This window comes from Perca flavescens, chromosome 11 (assembly GCF_004354835.1).
Source record: "Perca flavescens isolate YP-PL-M2 chromosome 11, PFLA_1.0, whole genome shotgun sequence".
Taxonomy (NCBI): domain Eukaryota; kingdom Metazoa; phylum Chordata; class Actinopteri; order Perciformes; family Percidae; genus Perca; species Perca flavescens.
This window is the reverse complement of record NC_041341.1, coordinates 30503734-30519906: the sequence shown is the minus strand read 5'-3', so window position 1 is coordinate 30519906 and position 16173 is coordinate 30503734.

The following is a 16173-nucleotide window of genomic DNA, read 5'->3' as shown; positions in this document are numbered from 1 at the left end:
CGTTCTGTTATGGCTGACATTCACACATCCGTGCCCCCTGCCACTTCAGGTAAAAACAGTACAGACAAACACAGAGAAGAAAAAGGAGACACAAACACACAGGAAGGGGGAACAAGGCAGCTGACCCACAACAGTATGTTACTGTCAACAGTGCCACCCCATCCTAATGGTTAAGCTGTCATGATACCTGGAATTCAAACAGAAAGCTGTCAGTCACTTGAGGTCTCTCTGACATGTAATTATTCTCACCATTAGGTTATAACAGCACATTTATAGTTTTGTTAATACCGCCACTTTCCTTTTAGTGCAAACACCCTCACTCAACACTCTAATACACTCCCCCGGTAGCCCTGGAATCTATTTAAATCCACCATCACACTATCCATTGCTGTTCCCACTTTGAAGCATAATTAATATGCAACTACAAAGCTAAGGATAATTAAATTTTCTTTCCATTTTCACGTTGCAGTGACACTTGATGAAAGGAGTGCCCCTGCTGTCCGCATATGCTGACAGATGTGTTTCAGAGAAATACTCAATATATACATTGGCATAGGATGGAGTGTCTTTTCGGCTATGCAAATTTAGGGTAAAAAAATACAGAAATATTATCAATCAAGGTTCATATAGCTTGCTTTCACATTAATAAACAATGTAAATATAGTGTCACGTGTCGACTGGAAGGCAGTGAAAAAGGAGTAGGTCAAGGAATTCAAACATAAGTTAAACTATGTGTGCAAAATTAATTATATCAAATAAAATATAATAGACGGCAAGGGAAAGTTGCATGTGATGCTTAAAAAGTTTTAAATTGGTTGTAACTGTATGATTCAAATTTGGCTTTCTGGTTGATTAAAAAATGGCTGGTCTGCATCAACAGCTTTTTATAACATCCTTTCATTTTTTAAGTCCACCTATATTTCTTCAATGCTACCTAATAATGTGTTTCTTTCAGGTAGTGCGTAGTGTAGTGCCATTTCTGAAATGCCTTTGCTCATGTTGTGTTTTCATGCCACAAGAAAAAACAGCAGTTTATGACTAAATGTATGTATTTATGTGATGCAGTAGGACAGCAGGGACATACTGTACATATTGCACTAAACCATTTAGCTGTTTTTTTTTCCCTCTTATTATCTTACAGTCATATTTTACATATTTTTTATTTTATTTTATTTATATTTATTTATTGTTTATTTCCTTTTAATATGTTATTGTTTATGTATGTGTGACGGCTGAGAGTCTGTTGTCTTTTGCATGTACACTCTTGTCTGTCTTGTGCACTTGCAGGTCTGTGACTTTTTGTTTGCACTATTATTTAATAAATTTGTTATTACTCATCGCTGCTCTTTGCAGATGATGTGGTCCTGATGGCATCATCGGCCTGTGACCTTCAGCACTCACTGGATCGGTTCGCAGTGTGAAGCGGTTGGGATGAGGATCAGCACCTCTAAATCTGAGGCCATGGTTCTCAGCAGGAAACCGATGGAATGCCTCCTCCAGGTGGGGAATGAGTCCTTACCCCAATTGAAGGAGTTCAAGTACCTTGGGGTTTTGTTCGCGAGTGAGGTGACAGTGGCGCAGGACATTGGTTGGAAAATCGGCGCAGCAGGTGCGGTATTACATTCAATCTATCGCATCGTTGTGACGAAAAGAGAGCTGAGCCAGAAGGCAAAGCTCTTGATCTACCGGTCAGTTTTCGTTCCTACCCTCACCTGTGGTCATGAAGCCTGGGTCATGACCGAAAGAACGAGATCCAGGGTATAAGCGGGCAAAATGGGTTTCCTCAGGAGGGCGGCTGGTGTCTCCGTTAGAGATAGGGTGAGAAGCTCAGTCATCCGTGAGGAGCTCGGAGTAGAGCCGCTGCTCCTTTGCGTCGAAAGGAGCCAGTTGAGGTGGTTCGGGCATCTGGTAAGGATGCCCCCTGGGCGCCTCCCTAGGGAGGTGTTCCAGGCATGTCCAGCTGGGAGGAGGCCTCGGGGAAGACCCAGGACTGGGTGGAGGGATTATATCTCCAACCTGGCCTGGGAACGCCTCGGGATCCTCCAGTCGGAGCTGGTTAATATGGCTCGGGAAAGGGAAGTTTGGGGTCCCCTGCTGGAGCTGCTCCCCCCGCGACCCGATACCGGATAAGCGGATGAAGATGGATGGATGGATGGATGTTATTACCAGTGTTGCTACAGTTACTTTGATGATACTTTGATACGTCTCTGTAAGCAGTGTTGCCACAGTTACTTTGAAAAATTAACTTAGTTACTTTACAGATTACTTGATTTTAAAAGTAATTTAGTTACTTTACAGATTACTCGAATTTAAAAGTAACAAAGTTAGATTACAAGTTACTTTATTAGTTACATTCAGCAACTGCCGACAACACCCCCACAGCCTCTACATAAAAATGACAACCGGTTTACTGTGAGGCAGCTCAGCGTTGCCAGTAGTAGGGATCTGGTTTATTATGGCACGAAAGAGAGCGAGTCAGCCGTGTTTAAGGGAAGCATTTCCTCTACAACATACTGCCCGACCAACTTCTTCAACTCTCCCCCACTGGTTTTGCACCGAAGACCAGCTTTTGTTGTTTGCGCTTCCCACCACCTGCTGGGACTTGCTCTGCAAGTTTGACTGCAGTGCTGCGACTCCAAATGTTTCTTCAAATTTGACGTAGTGGTTTTGTCGCTAGATAGCACTTTGTCGCCACCAGCACAGAGTGTACAACGGACCTTAATATTGCCGTCTTTAGCTGACACAAACTCAAAATAGTGACTATTTCCAGCTAGAAAGTGCGCATCTCTCTTCTTCCTCCATTGTTGTTTACGTTTGTGTCGCTGCGTGGTACACGTGACCTGTCCTCATGCTGAAAACGTGACTTGTCGCATACGTGACTTCACTCCCCGAGACACAAGAAGAAAGCAAATATATATATTTTTACTAAGGAAAATGACAAAAATAGTAACACACAGTGACTTGGATAAGTAACTTTAATTCGGATTACTGGTTTGGAAATAGTAACGCGTTAGATTACTCGTTACTGGAAAAAGTGGTCAGATTAGAGTAACACGTTACTAAGTAACGCATTACTGGCATCACTGGTTATTACTAAGTTGGCTGTGCATCTCCCTCTTTCCTTGTGGCCTGTGTGTGATCGTAACATGTTGGGGGCTTGTACACAAGCCACAAAGCAATTTTTCTTGTTACTTGGCAATAAATCTTTTTTCTGATTCTGATCAAATTAAAAGCCCCCTAGCGTTCCTGTGGACAGAATCTCTTCCTTTGTTAACAATTGGCTTTTATTGTGAAATATTTGCAGGACAAACTCAATGAAAGATGGGGCTGGCAGTAGCAGCAGCGCTGTCTGTATGGAAACAACACACGTACGAGCCGTAGCAGTTTCAGCGAGGTAGCCGCTGATACGATGGAATCCATCGTATCCAACATTACTTAAATTTGATTACAGCCATGGCTCTCTAGAGAAACAGCTTATTTTAAGCCAAAAGATGTGGGGAGTATTTTCACATAATTTAACAAAAGTAAAATTAGTGTGTCTATTTGGGTGATGTGAGGGTGAACGAATGTTGAGAGAATTTTTTGTTCCTTGATTGATTGTGTATGAAGTAGTGCTGGAAAAGAAAACAGTCACAGAAAAATCCTGGACTACAAACTGTAAAAATCACATTGGAATACAGTACCTGATACGGCTGTGTTAGCTCATTTGCGTTGCACTCAGGTCACAGTCTTTCGTTTTCGGAGAAAGTCTTGTTGACTCTAATGTAAACAGACGAATGACGATAGATGCATACAAAACAGTTTCTCAAATACAAGTGGCTTGACCTGGAATAAACAACAAGCTGAATGTGTAGAGAACAACGTGGTTTGGAAATACTTAAACTTAAAAGACTCCGATATTAAAAGACACACATACACAGAAGAGCCATAACAACTTCTCCCATTTACGTATATAGTTGTGTATGGAAGTTATTTTACAGTATGTACTGTCATATTATAGCAATAGAAAATGAAAAAGATGATTCATAGTCAGGTTGGTTTGGTGTGCATCAAGCCACCCTGTGGCTGAGGATTAGAATCAATTAGTAGCAGAGCATTCGAGCGATCAAGGACTGAACCAACAATTTGAAGAGGTAAAAAATTATAGGGAATATATATACTGTTATAGGTCAGTGTATCTTTTGGTCATTCGATTTTCATTTCATAAACAGGTATTGTTAAACAAAAAATGAATGGTTATTTGATTTTCGTTTTAAAATACAAAATTTTTAAAAAGTTTTTTTTCCTTTTCATGGTCAAAAGGGGATGAGAGAAATTTTAAATATGCTTTGTTTTTCATTTTCTATTTCATGTAACAAAAAATAAAATCACTAGAAAACAGAAATGTAAAAAGGCCTGTTGTTTTTATATTTTGAGACCGGATGTTGTCATTTTCAAGGCAACAGTGCCAGTGTACCAGTGTTGCTTTCAGCACAGGCTAAAATGACTTTGGATTCCTACTCTGATGTGATTTTAGACATGGCGAAAAAAAGGCCTGTCATGTGCAGAAATCTCTGTGCGCATATCACAGGGAAGTGGGGGGGCAAGAGGATTTTCTGCAAGAAATGAAATGTGAAATTTTGCGCTGAAAATGGCTCAAACTTGATGTGACCATAGACTGCATGGACTGTCAGACTCATCTGACACCACGCTGAAGTTAGCTTCCGCTTCGCAGCATCTGATTCTGATGGTTGAGGGAAACGTGTAGCCCAACTTCCTGAGCGACTGATCCTCTGTTTTTTGCACCGCTTTACATAAATCTGGCTATGAAATACACCTTGAAATGAATAAATGAGGCAATACATATAAAGATATAAAGTCAATATAGTTCAAAAGCCTAAATACATATGTTTTACTTTTATTTATTTCAGTGATCTTTATTTTATATGTAACATGTTAACATTTATTTCCCTATTTGCACGTTATATTTCAATTAAGTTTGGTTATCTTACAGATTCAGACTAAACGCAACTAGCTAGCCTCCCTGGCACAGTGCATCAAACCATATCACTATTGCCAAAGGAAATAAAACCTTAATACACCCATGAATAAAACACGAGCTCGGCAGATTTGTCTTATACCCAACGCATGTTAGCTAGTGCGGGTCACACTAGAGCTTTGCACACGGACCAGAATCACTCAGCACCGGGGACCTGGGTCACAACCTATGGTCACAACGGGCTGATGGCTCGCTGCTAGCTAGCTGGTACTTGAAGAAAAATGCAGCAGCTAATATTAGAGCCAGCACCTTTTATGAGACTGTATCAGTTGGCTGGTATCCCGCAAGAGCACTGCTGTGTCTCTCCTCTACTGTGTTTACCATGCATACAGTACATCATCAATGTAGTGTGCTCAGCCACTTCTGAAAACTTGAAATACACCTCAGAAGGATACCAAACAAGCTTGAGATAAGAACAATGCAATCACTGGTGTAAGCCATCTAATATTTAAACATTTGCAGCTAATACTTGACCACTGTGACAAGAGTGTGGCGAGTCGCTGCAACTCCCTTGGGTTTAGTGATTAGTGAATTATAAGCTTATCAGTATTTTGGTGAGTAGGAAGGCAGAGGAGCTAAAGGCCTCTCCTTTTCCCCTGGTGATGCATGCTGGTGCCCCGCTAATGGCGGCTAATTTGCTTGTGAGACATAATTGGGTTCCGGAAGCATAAACTCAACGGGAATTGTGAACACCAGCAGAGATAGTAGCTGGGCGAGGGAATGTGTGTGTGTGTGTGTGTGTGTGTGTGTATAGTTAGCATAGGTTTGCTCACAGTATGTGTATGCACTGTGTTACACATAGCAGATCATTACTGCATTTTGGTGTGCATTTCTTTAGTGTGCATTCAAATTGTAGGAGTCTCTTTAAAGGGGTTTCACCACTACCCTTGAGGATATTAATTGGTGTGTGTGTGTGTGTGTGTGTGTGTGTGTGTGTGTGTGTGCGTGCGTGCGTGCGTGCGTGCGTGCAGTGTCTGAGAAGATGTCTTTATACAAATGAGAAACTGTTGGAGATGAAGACAGGCTTCAAAGCACACTGCTGGTTAGAACAATTCTCTGCCTCCTAAATACTGCCATGCATGCAACTGCAAGTGAAGCACACAAAGGATGCACACCGAGTAAGCTAGTAAGTGATGAAAAATCTTCTTATTGACCAATAAATTCAGTGCAAGCATAAGAATGGGGCCATATTTTCCCCAGTGTGGTAATGTGCAGTGGGAGAATACTTAATGGCCTCCCACAAATGACACATCCCTAGGCAGGTTTAAGTTTTCAACATGAAATACTGTTCCATTCTGATCATCACATAAGAAGGCATTGTGCAGTTATCCATTTCTGCATTATGTTTGTTCGTCATTGTGGACTGTTCTTTGCACAAACACAAAGTGACACCTCCTCACAAAGCAGCATTAAAAACATATTTTTGGACTATATTTCTATTTGACACATCCAACTGGCAACTAATTTTGTGTGTCTGCGTGTGTGTAAACTAGTAATAAGTGTATTATTGACTTTTCTATCTGTGTTTTCTATTACATTTATCCCTGAACAATATCCTGCTTTGTTCATACAAACAGTTAAGCACATTGAAAGTGAATTGTGTGCTGCTGATGACCCCTAAGTTTCAAATCTCAGCCAAAATAACCTTTTCACCGCTTTTACTACATTCTGACTCAAAATAGAAAACTTGTCTCCAACTGTGTTGACACGTAGGGGTGTGCATTTCATTGTCTCATTTCTGAGTTGGAGAGATACTTGATGTCTGCCAAACTCGGTTCCTCTTGTCCTGCTCAATTACACACACCCAGAGAGGCTTCTGAAACCTCGATATCTGAAAAATGAACTGTGTTGAAAGTATTTATGTTACTTGCTGCTGCTTTACTGACATCTTTTTTTCAGAAAGTTTGTTTCTTCAAATCAGGTAATCAAGAGGCCTTTTTTTAATCCTTGAAAATGTATCAATGACCATGTTTAAGTTTGCTTAGAACATCGTTTACTTTCTAAGAGGGTTCAGACTGAGACTTGGCTCACTTTAAATTAAATGTCTAGATGTTTAAAATGAAAAATATGTACGCCGTTCTCTTCCTATTATTCTCAGACCACATTCTGTTGTCTGACATGTCCAACATATAATACTACAAATGTAGTGTTTGAGATTGATTAAGCGCTGGTCTAAAGATACAAGGTCAAGGCCTTATCACACCGAGGACGAAGCGAAAAAAACAAAAATATAAATATTCGTTAATACGTTTTTTTGCTTTCAACCCTTTCATACCAAGGCTAATACGAATATTCACGTTCCGCACTTGGAAATAAATCTATACTGTCCGTTACCTTGATAACGAAGTATTTTTTACCCGTCATCAAGCCAGTTCAACTGATATGTTTCCCCAGATGTTGTCTTTTTGTTTGTTGTCTTTTCAGTATAATCTTTATTTTTATTTTTCTAAGAGGACACTACTGTATATTGTGAGACCAAATGGATCAATATCCGTTTTGTGTGACAGTATGAACAGAATTATCACATTGACATCGGAGAAAATCTATTGATCGCATGAGCAAAAGTCATTGTTTTATTAGTTGGCTTGTTCTTATCGGGATCCGAAAACCGCGGAAATCAAAACGTCTGCGAAAGAAAATGCACGCCGTACTACCAAAGTTTCGGATTCGGTGTAGAAAGGCTCAAAGAGATAGATGGGCTTGAATAATTAAATTGAAGACCGATTTATTTCCATCCATCCATCTCCGTCCGCTTAGCCGGGGTCAGGTCGCGGGGGCAGCAGCTCCAGCAGGGGACCCCAAACTTCCCTTTCCCGAGCCACATTAACCAGCCCTGACTGGGGGATCCCGAGGCGTTCTCAGGCCAGATTGGAGATATGATCCCTCCAGGGAGGCGCCCAGGGGGCAACCTTACCAGATGCCCGAACCACCTCAACTGGCTCCTTTCGACGCAAAGGAGCAGCGGCTCTACTCCGAGCTCCTCACAGATGACTTCTCTAAGGGAGACGCCAGCCACCCTCCTGAGGAAACCCATTTTGGCTGCTTGTACCCTGGATCTTGTTCTTTCGGTCATCACCCAGCCTTCATGACCATATATATAAATATATGGTATTGCAGTGCTGAAGAAAGAGTTATTATTAACTGCACTTTACAATCATGATGTGATTTGCTGCAATACTGTGTTATTGCAATCACTGATGTAGTTTTGATTTAATCACTAGCATTTTCTCAATTTTTATTGTAAGAGCCACCATTATCTAATCTTTCTTTAGCTCCCTGTGGCTGTCACTCTCCATACTGCTTGAGCTCTGTGTTAGTTGAATGACACACATTGCGATATTGCTGCATCTTTTAAACCCCCAAATCCCTTGCTATAACATCCTGAACTGCTGTCAGATAGTTAGCAACCCATGCCAAAGATGCAGTAGGTCTGCAATAGTGTTAGATTTAAACTGGGTAAAATAAACTGCAACCTAGGAACCAACAATGGCCGATGCGATTGTGAAAACATTAAAGGGATATTTCACCGTAGGAAAGATGGATATAGCTTTAAATTGGGTCACTTATGTAGTAGAAATGTGATATATATTGTTTTTATTTTTATTTTTTAAATTGGTGCCTTCCAGGCCGAGAAAAGACAGAAAATGTGTTTTTGGCTCATGTGGATGAAAGACACCAAATCCCAGAATGCACTTGCTTCACTGCTTTAGAGTCCACTCCCAAGCCACGCCTATCGTTTACAGACAGACAGACAGTGAGACAGTCAACTCAACTCAAGTGTGCTTTATTGTCATTTCAACCATATACATGACACAACGTTGCACCGTTGCTCAAGTGGTGTTACACATTTAAAATATATAAAAACAACATTATATAAAAACGACATACGAAACGGGCTACATTTAGTACACACGCATTATAAGCTCCGTAAAGTGCTCGGTGTTCTGTAAACACAGAGTAACCTTAACCTTATCTTATTTTTTCGAGATGTCTGAAATTGGGTTGGGTGTAAATCTGTTGTGCCAACACCAACTTGGTATGGGAACACCATATTCGGTATAGATCTTGACAAGTAAATGGAGTTTTACTGGGAGGATCTTCATCATCTGGGAAAAACTCCCATTGCACCACTGCATTGTTGTGTGTGCAAGCAAGCGTGGGAGATCTTAATGTATCTCTTCAAGAAGGCCAGGGGAAAACTGTGTGTGTGTGTGTGTGTTGTACAGTATTCTGTTATTTGAAAAAAGAAAACCTATTCTGTTAAATTAAAACATACAATTATTAAATGTCAGTCTCTGTGTGTATATTCATAGAAGTAAGCTCAAATGCATGGCAACATCATACATAATGTGTTCATGCACACTGTGCATGTACATGCGTGTGCGTGATCGTGAGCGTGTGTGCATCTATCCTCATTACACGGTGTGTATCAGGCTGAGCGAGGCTCAGGTGTGGGTATGTAGGTGTAATCAGGCCTCCTTTCCCTCAGCTGACAGCTCTTTTACTCTCTCTTGTCTGGAGTCAGCTTCTTCACAAGCAGCCAATATATTACTGTTGCCTGGCCAAGGGCTTGGCTTTGAAGAGTTCCAGGCCCTTTCCAAAATAAGCACTAAAACTGTCCCTGCAAACTCACCTTACCCAACATCTAGCTTGATTTCCTCTCTGGTTGAGACACTTTACTTTTCAAGGGCTGAATTGCTTTTGTAATTGTCTTGGTGACCTCTGTGCTATAGCAACCTTTATTTTTAATGTTAAGATGGATCCTACATCTGTTTAATCCACAGTTATGGAGAGAGTCAAAGTCTTCCTTTTCCTCAGACCCACATCACTTGTTTCCCTCCGTCTTTGTTTGATGAGAAATTAATCCATCTCTCCTTGTTAGCGCTTAGGTCTTTGTTAGCACAAGTCACTTCTGCTTGCAGAAGCCTAAGTCATAAATGAATGGAAAAAATACTACAAATGCAAAAGATTATTTGTTTAAACAATGCAGCACCTGGATGTCATATTTTCTAAAATATGGTGAACAATTATACTAACCCAGACCTGATATTTATTCAACTTTCCATCAATAAATTCCCAGTTCCACTTTGGCAGAGCGCCACACACACACACACACACACACACACAGAAAACTGCAATGGACTGAGTAGTTACAAGGTGTAGCTTGAACCTATAAATATAATATGTATACACTCGATGACAGGGTTATTTTGAATCTTTCTTATTACATAATTAACTGCCATGCAAGCCACCAATTCAACTTTAGTAAGCGGAGATGTAATGAGTAACATTGCCTCAAACCATGGTTTGCCCCTCACATCTTGATACTTCAGTGGTTTGCAACCAGGGGGGTGACCCCTAGGGGAGACGGGGGGCAGCGAGGCTCTAAATAAATGATGCATGCTTCTGCTGCACTGCTATCAAAGCATGGACAAGTGAAAGTGGGAAAGGACGACCAGGTAAAAATAAAGCAAATGATAAATCTACACCAAACGCCATAACTGCCAAAACAAAGGCAGGAAAATATGTAGCAGTGACCACAACCGATCTAAGGGGCCTGATTCCATTGCCAGTCTCCCAGTCGAATGGCCGCTGTGTCCTCTCGTTGACTATCCCTTCAAGGAGAAACAGCTGATTGTGGCACATTGTGTGGTGCGGTCTGTCTGTCTGTCTGTTTGTCTGCCATGCCTGCTTGTCTGTCTCTGTTCTGTTTCAATACAAGGAGCTTGCAAATATTTGTTTGGACAAAAAGGAGGGCCCTGCAGAAAAAGTTTGGTACCCACAGAGTTACTTAGTTGCTTTGAAGTTACACTATTTGGCCCATTTAAACATGTATCAGCTTGTTCCAGCACGTCGTTGAAACTACACCAAATGGTTATATAAAATATATAAACACTTGTTTAAAAGTATTTTTGTGCACGCTATGAAAGCAAACATGCCTAAACAGCATATATGAATCCTAACACCTCTGAGACTGAGTTAGCAGCCTGCTGAGGTTTTGGCTGTGCGTCCCACCAAATAAATACATAAATAAAGAAATGAAAGAATAAAGCATTGTGTTCTTGTGTTACAATCCCATGAGCCCCTCAGATCCTGTTCAAAGCCCTTCTAGCTGTTTACAAATCCACCACCAAACGGGATTGGTTGATTGGTTGAGAACAATCACTGCTTCACTGTTTTGGCATATTTTGTGTTTCTGACTATATCAGTGTCTACACAAAGCCTCAAAGTGTTTGGAAATCAGCCAGCCTGTGTTATTTATTCTATTCATGTATCATATCAGCTGGGTTTACAAAGGTATTTATGACCTCATAATTCAACTTATGACTACATTTCAAGTATGTGCACTTGCACAGTTAAAAGATGAAGAAATGGGTTAGTGTCTGACATTATACTGGCTTCACCATTAAATGCTATATGTGAGACACGGTTGTTTTTTTTAAAAGAGGGTCGAGGGTGAAAAACAATAAAATGAGGTTTTCTTAGAAGATGGATTTCTATATGACTAAGAGTTGAACCCTTTTATTTATTCATTTACAAACTGATTGCAATTAAAGCCCTTTCCTCTTTGTGTTTAATGAGATGTAATGGATTCAAGACCTCTCTTTGCTCTTGACAAAGCACATTTAGGTATTCATTGCATGAGCCAGATGTTTGAAATTTTAATTGCTATGATTTTAGAAATACTACAATACTGTACACTTTCAAAGATCTACAATTTAAAGCAAGTACACAAGGGGTTTGAACTGGTTATGAATATGTCTCAATGTAACACTGATGACTCTATATGACCTGCATAGCAAACCAGACGGTCTGCAGTAAAATGGGCTATTTCTATGTAGTTATTCTTAATGCCTGTCCCTGGGTCTAATTTCCCACAAAATCAAATGAAATTGATGAGCCTATGTTTACATTTTCCCAGGCAAAGATTGGCAGTGAGTATGTTAGCTAGTTAAAAGGGGCACTATGCAGTTTTGGCAATTTCTTCGCTGTTTTCCTTGCTTTTTGCTCACAGGTTTCTCTAATAGAGCTCCCCCTACAGCTTCGGAATAGATATTTGGCAACACTGTTGTAAAAACTCGTTGGTGACTCTCCCCCCCTCCCATCTTCTCCCTCTGGTCATATGTATTTGTTTTCATAGAAGCCAGCAAACGCATGGAGCCAGGTCCACTGAGGTAGACAGCTAGTAAGCTAGCTAGTAAGCCTGTAACAGACAGCGATCATAATAAAAACCTTTACAGACAATAGCGAACATCCTGAGGTCACAATAACAAGAAATACAAAGATTAAACAGAGTTTATCCCAAAGATACTTACAAGTGCAACAGCAAGAACGCCAGGTCAGCACCGGATTTGCAGGCTTCTGTTTGTCTCAGTTCTTGCCATTCTGAAAACGCAGGTCCGATGTTTACTCGTGTCTGACTCCTCGCTCGGTCAGTCTGCCGTTTCCTCTTTCTCTGTTTCCTCCGACAATGCATTCCTAGCTTGCTGCTCCTTTTTTGCCGGCTCAGCCATGACGATAGAGTGAAAAACTCCATTGCTACCTTGTTAGCCGCTTCCTGAATGGGCGTATGTGTGCTAACCTGACTCCTCCAGATGGATTGCTTCGCATTTCCTTGGCATATCCATCTGGGAACTTTCCGTTGGAGAACTTTTGTGAGGGGACAAATATACTGGTTAGCTGATTGGATAAACCATCTGTCTATCACCACCTATGTTGGTGATAGACGGGCCAAATCAACCAATCAGATCAAACTCTTGCTGAAACCAGTTGGGAGAAGAGCAAAAACATATTTTCCTCCGAGAAAAGCCTCCAGGGCCGTTTTTTTGCTCTTCTTTCAATGAAGGAATACTTTCTAATTCGGATAAAACTTGAATGATAGCTACGCTCATCTCATCCATGGAAGCTGCCATGTTGTTAGACTGAACAGTTGCTCCTCATTGCGTCACACCTAAACCCGCCTCAAAACCAACACTGATTGGTCGGTCGTTTGGCAAACGGCTCCAAATTTTCCTCGATCTCAAGATGCCAGATTAATCTGCGAGTGGAAAACTGGAACTCGCGAGATCAGGACGGTCTCACGAGGCTAAATGTGTGCAGTGCCGTGAAGCAATTTGTTACATGGTGAGACCTGATATCACGTGGTACTTCCTGACGCCAAGGCCGCAAAGGTGTTTTTTCCACTCACAGGCGCTAGAGGGAAGCGAGACGACCACCGTTCAACTCGAAAAAAGTCATATAACCGTTCCAATGACTCCGAAGCTGTTCAGTTAAGGTAAATTAAGCTAAAAAAACGGCATCGTCCCCCTTTAAAAAAGGTACCAGGAGGTGATGTTTCTTTAAGAAAATTTTATTTTTGACTTATTTCAGCAAAAGGAATTAAGAAAATAATTGACGGAAGAGCAAAATAAGCTAAAAGGGACAGTGATAGAGCACAGGCGTGTCACACACACACACGTCAACCTTGCTCGCCAAATCAACAGATGGAGTGAGAATTGTGGATATTGGTAAGGATTCAAAACCAATCCTGAATTGTCCCTCTTTCCTTCTCAACAGGTAGTTAATATGTCTATTTTATTTATTTATTTATTTATTTACATTGCAATATATGTATTTACATTGGTGGCTAAAACACAGTTTCCTATGTGTTGAGGTGGGCGTGGTGTGCAATCAGCTGTAGTGGAGACAGGTGTGGGGATAACTAGTTAGAACTGCAGGGCCAGGTGTGTTGATTGTCTCAGCTGATTGGTGTTGTACTAATTACACTTTCCCTTTTGTATGCAGTAGCGTGCTGACACACACACACACACACACACACACACACACACAGCGTCTCACTATCTTTGTGGGGACCCGTCGTTGACATAATGCATTCCCTAGCCCCTTACCCTAACCTTAACCATCACAACTAAATGCCTAACCTTAACCCTTACCCTCACCCTAACCATAACCTAATTCTATCCCTAATCCTAAAACCAAGTCTTAACCCTCAAAAAGCCCTTTAATGTTGTGGGGTCCAGCATTTTGGCCCCACAAAGCTGTCGGGACCCCACAAGTATACTGGACTCCTGGTTTTTGGACCCCACGAATGTAGTTAAACGAGAACACACACACACACACACACACACACACACACACACACACACACACGGCTGTGAGATATTGTTTTGTTTGTTTTTTGCCGAAAAGTTGTGAGCAACGGGCTGCGTGCCTGACAGTAGCCAGGCAAACAGAGGCGCACGGTTTATGGATGGCAAGTTATGTAAAAAGTGCACGAGCAGTCGAAATAAATACTGTTGCTTGGAAATTGTTTGTTGTGGCGGTGATTTGTGCTGAGGTTAACCCACGGTGGCAGCGAGTCCTGCTACACTTTGTTTCACCATCGTCCTATTACAGCTATCAATCTTACATAGCAACAAATAGATACATTACCTCATTGCTATGCATCCTGCAGACAGCTGTTTAAAAAAAATAAAAATAAAATAAAAATATTAAAAATAAGTTTAGTCTTTATTTCACTCAATTCCAAAACAAATGCACGTGCTGGCCAGATCAAGAAATCAAAGTTCCTTGTAGTTGCTTCTTTAAAAGGAAGTTTATTGTATATAGCCCTGATATGATTATTTGCACATTTCGATCTAAAATTGTTAGTGATACAAAGTTAAGAGACTGTTGACGTTTGGAGAAAGCTGTCCATGTCCAGTAAAAGCGAGTTGACAAAAGTTTCAGGAAGCAAGGTGAAAACGAGAATAATAAAAGGAAAAGAGGGCAGAAGCGGCGTGGCAGCAACGTGGGAAAGAGGAAGTGGGGTCTCCTATCGGGGGTGGGGGGCAGCAGAGTAAAGGAAGCATGGAGGATGATGATCTCGGTCACAGACCAGCAGAGAATGATGGATGGGAGCTGTGACAGGACTCTTCAATGGAGCATGGAAAGGCAAAGGCAGAAAATGGAAAAACGTATGGCTGTCTCCTCTTTTGTAACCCTGCATCACTGGCTACAACATTGGCCCTGTCTCCTTGTGGACACTGGAAGGACAAAAGCCATTTGAAGTTATCTATAGTCTGTGGGCAGTTTAATGGTCTATTTGATTTGAAATGACCGACTGTCATAATGCCGGATATTTCATTTTAAATACATGTATTACATTTTAGGGACAAGACGTATGATTAACCGGTGGATTTGCAGAATCCAAGTAAGTAAGTGGACTCTGAATAGAAGGATAAACTGCAGCTTTGACAGCTGCAGGATGATGATATTTTTACATAAACACTTAAACTAAGATGGATACGAACAATCATGAGTCAAGCACGAGGGTATCTCTTTTGATTATGTCAAGAAAATGTTGAAGTGGGATTTGGAGATTCAGAGCATACGTCTCCTTCTTTGTGCTCTGCTTTTTATTATCTGCTATTCCCTCCTCTCCACACCTGAAAAGAAAGAGAGAACAATCTAGATTGTGAGAAAACATTAAAGCTCAACCCCCCAGGACAAACCCCCTACTGGGTACACCTGTCAATCAAAACTCTCCCAGCGCAACTCGCTGAAGGATGTTTTTCGGTTTGCAGATAACATCAGCGATAGACCGATCAGCCATATATCTCCAGGCTGTGCTAAAAATGACCAACAAGACAATCTGTCAGTGTATTTGGGGTATGGTTACACTGATCCTTGTCAAGATGAGACACCGCGAGAAAGCCAAGGACAAAACAAAGAGAGGAATTAGGTCTTTTAAATGTGATTTCAGACAAAGCCCCCTCTCAAGAGCTTTTCCTTAACTAGAAAGGTGACTGCTGTGACTGCTACTGTAGAGGTTGTGGTGTTACAAACTGTCCTCTGTAAGATTGTCAGAGTTGAAAGCTTCCTCTAAAATACAGTATTTCCATTAACCTTTATGGTAAATTGTGCACAAGTAGAAAATTCTCCATATATTGAAATATTCAAACTTAAAGCTGAAAACTTAAAATTTAAGGCGGGGATTATTAGAGTTACAGGCATCAGGTGGATACAAACACGATGGATGATAATGTTGCTCTGTATCTGCCCCCCACCCAAAAAAAAGTTCCATCTGTAAAATGAATGACAAAATTCAGGAAAAGCCCAGATGTTCAAATTAACTTATCTATGGAACCTTCAAA